Source organism: Lactuca virosa, chromosome 1 (assembly GCF_052849685.1).
Source record: "Lactuca virosa cultivar CGN04683 chromosome 1, Lactuca_virosa_CGN04683_v6, whole genome shotgun sequence".
Taxonomy (NCBI): Eukaryota; Viridiplantae; Streptophyta; class Magnoliopsida; order Asterales; family Asteraceae; genus Lactuca; species Lactuca virosa.
In genome coordinates, this window is record NC_136426.1 from 91,249,291 (window position 1) to 91,259,169 (window position 9,879).

Sequence of the window (9,879 nt, forward strand, 5' to 3'; positions counted from 1 at the left end):
AAAATCGATTGAAAGAAGATTTAACACCGGTTTTTCGCTCTGATACCAATTGTAAGTCCCTAATTTGCCTGTGTATCAATCAGATCCGTTTGATGGTGCGGAATCCTAATCAAACGGATGATGTCAGATCAGAAAGAAGAGAAGAAGAAGAAGAATATGATGAATCTTGTATGTATTGATATGAATGAAGATCCGGATACAAGATTCACACACACTAACACACACTCTCTTTTCTCTCTCTTTCTCTCTCTAGAACACCTTCAAATGCACACACTTAAGCTCCTATATTCTATGTGTTCATCACTCTATTCCTCACACCCCTCACCCCTATATATACTCGACTGGGCCGCAAACTGGGTTTACGGCCGTAAACGGAGTTTACGGTCATAAACACCCATTGGGCCGTAAACAGAGTTTACGGTCGTAAACCTGTTTACGGCCGTAAACACTATCTGGCCGTAAACCTGACCGTAAACACATATAATATTACAGAAAATTACAATCAACTAGAAAAGCAAAGTATAAACCATATTTTTGACCCAACAGACATCACCATGGATTTTGTGACTAAACTGCCCAGAACAAGGAACGGTCACGACATGATTTGGGTGGTCGTTGACCGCTTCACTAAGAGTGCGCATTTCATAGCAGCCAACGAGAAATGGTCTATGGATAAACTTGCGAATTCTTACGTGGGGAAAATTGTGAGGCTTCACGGTGTTCCGTTAACGATTGTATCAGATCGTGACAGCCGTTTACCTCAAGGTTTTGGAGGAGTCTACAAGAGGAATTGGGTACAAAGTTGTGTTTGAGTACAGCTTACCATCCGCAAACCGATGGTCAGAGTGAAAGAAACAATTCAAACGTTGGAGGATATGCTGAGAGCATGTACCCTGGAATTCCAAGGTAATTGGGATGAGCATTTACGTCTAGTAGAATTTTCCTATGATAATAGTTTCCACTCGAGCATCAAGATGGCACCTTATCACGCTTTTTATGGAGAAAAGTGTCGAACGCCGTCATGTTGGCTGGAAGCTAGGGAAAAGCAGTTTATGGGACCTGAAATAGTCCATCAGACTGCTGAAAAGTTGAAAGTGATTAGAGAAAGGATGTTAGCTGCTCAAGATCGTCAAAAGAGCTATGCTGACAAGAAAAGTCAACCGATATCATTCGAAGTTCGAGATTCGGTTTTACTTAAAGTCTCGCCGTGGAAGGGACTTATAAGGTTTGATAAGAGGGGAAAATTGAGTCCAAGGTTTATTGGACCGTTTAAAGTTCTTCAGAGGATTGGGAATCAAGCTTACAAGCTAGAATTACCAAAAGAACTAGAGGGTATTCATAATACCTTTCATGTGGGATATTTGAGAAAGTTCGCGGGAGATGTGCCCGACATAATTCCCATTTCTGAATTAAGGTTGGATGAAAACAAGAGGTTAATTGAAGAACCTGAGGCAATCGTTGACCGTAAGACTAAGAAGTTGCGACGCAAGATGGATGATTTAGTGCTTGTGCGTTGGAAACATACGAATGGGCCAAATCTCACCTGGGAAACGGAGAGTGACATGATGAGAAGCTACCCGCATTTGTTTGCTGATGTGTGATTCCGGGGACGGAATCATCCTAAGGGGGAGAGAATTGTAACGCCCGTGTTTCTAAGCTAGGCATTAATATTGACATAATAGTCTAGGTTAACCTTTGTAACTCATTTTAAAGAAATGAAAATGAATTATGTGAATATTATGTGTTTTATGCTTAATTATTAGGATTTAATTAATTAAGAATAAAAATGAGCGTCAAAAATAAATATTAGATAAAGCCGATATTTATTAAGAAAGTTGTAGTGGTCGTGACAAGGATTACGGATATATAAAGAATACCGAAATCCGAGTTATAACGAAGAAGTTATGACATGTCGAAGTTTCTCGACAAAACCGGCACGGTGCCGAATGACGTAAAAAGTGAGTTTTTGATAAACTACTTTTTAGCCTTAGTGATCTAAACAAAAGTCGTAGTGTTCGTTAAACCGAGAGTATGTATAAAAAGAACGTCCAAATCTGACTTCGTATGAGGAAGTTATGATTTTTCTAAGTTTCAGCTTAGTAGTAGACAGCTAAAAACTCGAAATTTAGATCGAGTGATTTTTAGCCAACACAACCTAAACGAGAATCGAAGGTCTCGTCAATAGTAGTACAACGGTAAAAAGACAGACGAAAACGGGCGTCGGATGAAGAAGTTATGAATTTTTAACGGATTTCCTTTCCCGGTCTGTTAAAAATAATAATATTAAAATTAAACTCAAAATTAGCCGACGAAGTCTAAATGAAAGTTGTAGAGCATAATTTTACCTACGCGTGCATATAAAGAACGTCAAAAACGGAGCTCGTATGCGAAAGTTATGGATTTTAGAAGTTTTGGCACAAAAATCGAGAAAAAATGCCAAATCCGAGAAATTTCGCATGGTGGAACTTCGGCCACGTCACCCTCGCTGCATGCGCGCCACGTGTCCGAAATCTGCTGAGTCACCGAGGCCAGCTGGCGAGGCGTGTCGCCTTCCCTCGCATCCGAAGTACGGTCCAATGGGGGTCCGACGTGTGCCCTTGCTTGACGTGTCCGAGCTTCGCACCAAGTGCCACGACCGAACCCTCGGACCATAGACCTCGGTCCAATCAGGAGGCGACACCAGGACCCTCGCACGTGCGACCCATGTGACTTCGCTTCGGATCTGCTGACGCGTGGAGGCTTCTCAGCCCTTGGATCAGGAGCCTCGCCCCTATAAATCGGAGGGTGCGAGACCTCCCGGTGATACTTTGAAAACTTGTCATTTTTAGCCCCTTTTTCAATATTTCTCTCATTCCAACTTCCCCCAAAGCCCAGGTATTATACCAAACACCCGAAATTCGCCCCGAAGTGCCCGAGAAGCCCGAGAAATTTATCTTTTCGGTTTCGAAGCCCAACCTTCGCAGAGCCCGGTTTCTCAATAAAACTCCCGGTTTTATTAGAAACGATCGTTTTAGGAAACGAAGTGTTGTCCGATTATCATTAAATCAAGTGAGTGTATAGTTACTTTCATCTTAGACATAGATATGAAGTATTTTATATAAAATACGTGCTATGTGAATATATATTGTTTGCTTATTTGAGATGGATATTGAAGGAATGATTTATACAGGTTTTTAAACTGTATATGTATTTTTATCTACAAATATGTTGGGTAAAACATGGGTAGATGAATTTGATGATGTGTGATGAAATAAAAAGTGATGAGAGGTATCGATGTTTAAGATGATCTAGTCATCTAGCAGAGTATAGACGACGGAAAACAGACTACTTTAGATAGTCCAGTGGAACGTTAGCAGACTCGTAGTCGGTAGGTATGTTTGAACTATATGTTCATAAGGTGTTCTCGAACTATATGTTCATTAGATGTTTTTGAACCATGTGTTCATCCGATAGTTGTTCTTTTTGACACTATTACGTGTTGGGGTACAGGAGCGTACGAGAGTACTTTATTAGTATTTTCCCTATACTTTTTATTCTGAAGAGCTTTGGAGTCTTCGTTTCTTTTTATGAAGTGATCGGACGAGCTTCATGAGTCAGAGTTTCCATTCTCGATGCCGGATAGGGTGAGTCTGGGGGTAAAATACCTCACGATATTCAGACCACTGCCTAGGCATGAGTCAACGTTTCAATTCTCGATGCCGGATAGGGTGAGTCTGGGGGTTACATACCTCACGATATTCAGACCACAGCCTAGGCAAAGTTCGATGCTGGATAGGGTGCGTCTGGGGGTTACATACCTCACGATATTCAGACCACAGCCTCGGCAAAGTTCGATGTTGGATAGGGTGAGTCTGGGGGTAAATTACCTCACGATATTTGGACCACGACTAGGCATTGATAACTACCCCTGACTTAATTGTATTGTGGTTCTTTCTTTTACGAACGAAGGTTCGTGGTTAAACTTATTCCATTCATTTGATGTCTTTATCGATCCTCGTTTGCTGCTAGGGAATTTCTGAAGCAGTTTCGTTAGTTGGTTGTTCATATCGATCCTTTAGGCTAGATCTAGTAAGATCACTGTATAGGATCAGTATGTGGGGATCGACGTTTGTTAGTGCTTGTAGTATAAACCTTGGGCAGCGATGGACTTCGTGCCTATTCCTTAGGATGAATCCTTAGGAACGAGTGATAGTTGATTCTTAGGGTAAATCCTTAAGAAATAAATAAGATAATGGGGATTGGGTAATTGGGTTGATTGTTTGATGTTTAAGCATAATAAATTTATTTATTGTGGGTTGAAAACCCTATATGCTCACCAGGCTCCCAAGCCTGATCCACTCAGTTTAGTTGTATCACAGGTATCGATACGAAGTTGCTTTACACTGAGAGATTAAAAGAGAAGTAGATCACTAGTGTAAATGAATGTAAGTTTTGTTTATGCTTATGTTTTTGTATTGACGATGACATCCCAATGGTTTAAATGAATAAAATACATTTCTTCGGAAATGATTTGATAACATATTTATCATGTTTTTCTGGGAACAAATTCTGCAACACTTTTAATCAAATGATTACTCTGAAATTATTTTAAAAGCATAAATTAAACCGGTCTGTTCTGGCCGTGAATTTGGGGATGTCACATATGAGAATCCTACGTTTCAGTTTTCAAAATTACAAAACAGAGACCGGTGGAGGCAACAATTGACAAACAAGAAGCAAGTTTTCAAAATTCATATTACTAGTCTTTTTCTTCTTTCTAGACAATTGGGTACGAGCCCGTTATTGCCTACGTGGAGTCGCCTTAACGGCGTGGTAATGGGATGAACACCCCTCTAATTGTTATGTGATATCTCGTTGTAACAACAACTTGCAACGCGTATGGAAATTTGATTTCGTCCCCCTTTGACCATATCAGTCATATTTTCATATATATATATATATATATATATATATATATATATATATATATATATATATATATATATATATATAATACATACCTTCTACCTCAAACTTATTCACAAAATTCTTTTCTTTCTTTATATTATAAAACTTCAACACTTCTATAAAAAAATGGATATGTTTAATTCGTTTAATGATGATGATGATGATATCTTCGTCTCCATGATGTACAGGTATTGCACGAACGTGCTTACTATAACCAGATCCAACTCCTCTACTAACAAGACATGCGATGTTAAACAGAAATCGTGAAGGACACCAACGTCTACTTCACGATTATTTTGCAGATAATTGTGTCTACCATCTAAAAATTTTCAAATGAAGGTTTCGTTTGTGATAAAAATGTGTTTGTATGGATAGCCAATTCCTTGAAAAGCATGTATCGTTTCTTTCAAGTTTTGTAATTTATAAATGTAGCTTTTAGATAAAATAAATACATATTTTTTAATTATTAAATATATGTTTAGGTATGAGTTTTTCTAAATGAGATATGATGCTAGAGGTAAGCAATGATTCACAAGGTTGTAGAAATTGGTTGTGGCAATTAAGTTGATGGTTACAGGGGAGTCGCCCCGATTATGTTGACGATTATATGAGATTGTTTGAGAGAACCGCAAGAGAAAGTTTGTATAGATTGGTAAGATGTATTGTTGAAACCTTCGGTGACGTTATTTGCGGAAACCTTCGTTGAATGATATACAACAACTATATGTGACACATGGATAAAGACATGGTTTTTTCAGGTGTGCTTGGAAGCATTGATTACATACACTGGAAATGGAGAAATTGTCTCGTGGCATGAAAAGGCCAATATGCAAGTGGTCATCATGAAGCGCCTTCTTTAGTATTAGAGGTTGTTGCTTCCCAAGATTTATGGATTTGGCATTCTTTTTTCGGGGTTGGGGTTTCCAACAACAACATCAACATTCTTGATCAGTCACAATATTCGACGATCTTTTGTAAGGAAAGGCACCGGATGTTCATTTCACACTGAATGGAAATGAATATAAGTTTGGGTATTATCTTACGGATAGAATATATCCTATATATTACACATTCGTGAAGGAATTTCGACACCTACTGGAACCAATAGACAAATTTTTCAAGAGGAGACAAGAAGGAGCACGTAAGGATTTAGAACATGCTTTTGGAGTTCTAAAGTCGAAGCGACACATAGTTGAACATGCGACACGACCATATTAGTTAGGAAGTCTACAAGATATTATTTATGTATGCATGTATCATAATGCATAACATGGTGATTGAAGATAAATGTCGAAATATTGCGGAGTATGTAACGCCTGTTTCTAGGCCAGGAATTAATATTGACATAATAGTCTAGGTTAACCTTTGAAACTCATTTTGAAGAAATGAAAATGAATTATGTGAATATTATGTGTTTTATGCTTAATTATTAGGATTTAATTAATTAAGAATAAAAATAAACGTCGAAAATAAATATTAGATAAAGCCGATACTTATTAAGAAAGTTGTAGTGGTCGTGACAAGGATTACGAATATATAAAGAATACCGAAATCCGAGTTATAACGAAGAAGTTATGACCTGTCGAAGTTTCGCGACAAAACCGGCACGGTGCCGAATGACGTAAAAAGTGAGTTTTTGATAAACTACTTTTTAGCCTTAGTGATCTAAACGAAAGTCGTAGTGTTCGTTAAACTGAGAGTATGTATAAAAAGAACACCCAAATCTGACTTCGTATGAGGAAGTTATGATTTTTCTAAGTTTCAGCTTAGCAGTAGACAGCTAAAAACTCGAATTTTAGATCGAATGATTTTTAGCCGACACAACCTAAACGAGAATCGAAGGTCTCGTCAATAGTAGTACAACGGTAAAAAGACAGACGAAAACGGACGTCGGATGAAAAAGTTATGAATTTTTAACGGATTTCCTGTCCCGGTCTGTTAAAAATAAAAATATAAAAATTAAAATCAAAATTAGCCGACAAAGTCTAAACAAAAGTTGTAGAGCGTAATTTTACCTACGCGTGCATATAAAGAACGTCAGAAACGGAGCTCGTATGCGAAAGTTATGGATTTTAGAAGTTTTTTTTACACAAAAATCGAGAAAATTCGCATAGTCATACTTCGGCCACGTCACCCTCGCTGCATGCGCGCCACGTGTCCGAAATTTGCTGAGTCATCCGAAGTCGTGGCACATCCGAGACAGCCTCGTCCGAACCTCGCACCACCTGCCGCGTGTCCGACCTTCGCACCACCTGTCTCCCTTACCTCTTGCTTCGGATCCGAACCTCGGACCTAGACTTCGGTCCAATCAGAAGGCCACACCTGGACCCTCGCACGTGCGAGGCACCTGCCCTCTCTTCGGATCTGCTGACGCGTGGAGGCTTCTCGGCCCTTGGATCAGGAGCCTCGCCCCAATAAATAGGAGGGTACGAGACCTCCCGGTGATACTTTGAAAACTTGTCATTTTTAGCCCCCCTTTTCAATATTTCTCTCATTCCAACTTCCCCCAAAGCCCCGGTATTATACCAAACACCCGAAATACGCCCCGAAGTGCTCGAGAAGCCCGAGAAATTTATCTTTTCGGTTTCGAAGCCCAACCTTCGCAGAGCCCGGTTTCTCAATAAAACTCCTGGTTTTATTAGAAACGATCGTTTTAGGAAACGAAGTGCTGCCCGATTATCATTAAATCAAGTGAGTGCATAGTTACTTTCATCTTACACATAGATATGAAGTATTTTATATAAAATACGTGCTATGTGAATATATATTGTGACAACCGTCAAATTTCGGTCAAGTCAAAGTCAAACAAAGTCAACAAGTCAAACCGGTCAACTCCATTAACCCTTGTATGTTAGGGTTTACATTATACAATTCGCTATTTCAATGAGAAAACATCATTTGAAAAATTCATGTGTTTGATTTTCCTTAGCCTTAACAGTGCTAAACAACGAACCAAAGCGATAAAACATTATTGCACAATCATCGGGATTGTGTAAGACACTAAATCATGGCTTAACGGGGTTTATGGACCTTTTGTTGCGAAGCCGGACACTCAAAAAGATCACAAACGAAACCTCTCACAATCTCTTTCACTCAACCTCTCTCTATTAAAATCTCTCCCAAATCTCTCCCGAATCTCTCCCAAATCTCTCTCAAAAGTTCCTTCAACTTTTTGTAATCATTCGGGCCATCCCGACCCTTAACTGGGTCAAAAACCACTTGAAACGGGGTAAAAACGTGTAAAATAGGCTTAAGGACCCAAAACTGAAGCTTCAGGACCGAAGTCCCTGTCATAAAGGAAGACGACACACATTTGTCTGTCGTAACCTTACGACGCGCGTGTTGATGACACGCAATGAGTATCAAGGAAGCCCCTGTCATAAAAGAAGACGACATGCATTTTTGCGTGTCATAAGTTTTCCGGTTTTTCGACTACGACTTCGTTTTAGGCCCGTTTTTCATCATTTTAACGCGGGATTTTCACCAAAAACTTTATTTTTATAGTTAGAACTCTATATTTCAGTAACCCCACGTTTTTAGGGTCATTCATACCAATAATTAGTGGGGGAGGTGCTTGAGGTGGAAAGATGACTTTACTTTACTTTATGTCACATGCCACCACTCACACCCACTACATGGCCAACTCTTTCCCACTACATGACCAGCTCTTACCCACTACATGACCAACTCATACCCACTACATGACCAGACCCACTCCTTGTCTAAGTATAAAAACCCATCCCCTCTCTTCATACTTCTTTCATTCTCTCATTTTCCTCCAAGGATCACACTCCAAATTCTCTCACCATTCTCTCTCAATTCCAAGACTTCCAAGGCTGATTATCAAGCTTTCTTCCACTCTTGGTAAGTATAATTCATTCTTTTTATGATTATTACACATCCTTCTACTCAAAATCATAAGAATCTTACACAAACATCGTCACCTTCATGTTAGGTTCTCGATTCGCCAAGGCATCTTCTAAGTGTTCTTGGGTTGAACACTTCTCTTCTCCAACATCCATCCTCTAATAACACATAAGGTGAGTTCATACCCCTATATTTTCATGTTTTTATTAAGTTTTAAGGGGGGGAATACAAGTTAAAACACCAAAAAACACAACTAAACTCATTTAACAGTCTTCAACAGAAACGTTTAACTCCATTCACGGACTGTTTTGGTCAACTTAAACATTTTAGTTTTCAAAACTGTTTCAGACGCATATAGTTCAGGTTCATACCTTTAAAATGACTACTTCCACATCACCATATGATTTTTCTACAATTTATGGTGATTTTTACAAAACTGTCTATCATTTCAGAAACAAAACCGGACCAGTCTGTGAATATGAATATTTTCACACAAGTTGGAGATCACTAAAAATCATGAGAAAATTTATGAACAAACTAGACACACTTTATAAACTCTCAGAATTTGCGGTTTTTGATTTAGACCTTTGATGATGTTTCTATAAATTTTCTAAGAACAGTAACAGAAACGTTATTACTAAAAAAATACCATCAATTTCATTTACGCCTTGTAACTCGTTGAGCAAGGTGTATATCATTATGTAATCATATATTCTTACATTATATGTCATTTTGTCTTGGTAATTAGACATACATCAGAAAACAAATGGATTTTTACCTTCACAAGTATGGTAAATAATTAATTTTTATAAACAAAGTTTACATCCGTTATACACAAACATTTGGTAAACTATGACAATTATAGTTTATGAACACTATACTACCCTTGTTGTGATAAACTATAATAGGTATAGTTTATGATACATTTACATAACAAACTATAATTTGTATTAATACTCTATTCTCGTTTGGTAGTTCCTAAACCAAAACTATTAATTATATTAGGTTCTACGCCATTTTGACCCGAACCGTCTATCGTACGACACACGCATTTCGTTTTGGGAC

The 9,879-nt window shown here is 38.4% G+C and overlaps 1 long non-coding RNA gene across 1 annotated transcript; it reads left to right on the top strand.

Moving 5' to 3' along the window:
- The first annotated feature begins 8,725 nt into the window (after window positions 1-8,725).
- On the top strand, window positions 8,726-9,879 carry LOC145105591 (uncharacterized). The gene is made up of 3 exons (XR_013707361.1): window positions 8,726-8,811; window positions 8,903-8,987; window positions 9,820-9,879. It is a non-coding gene; the product is annotated as an uncharacterized LOC145105591 (long non-coding RNA).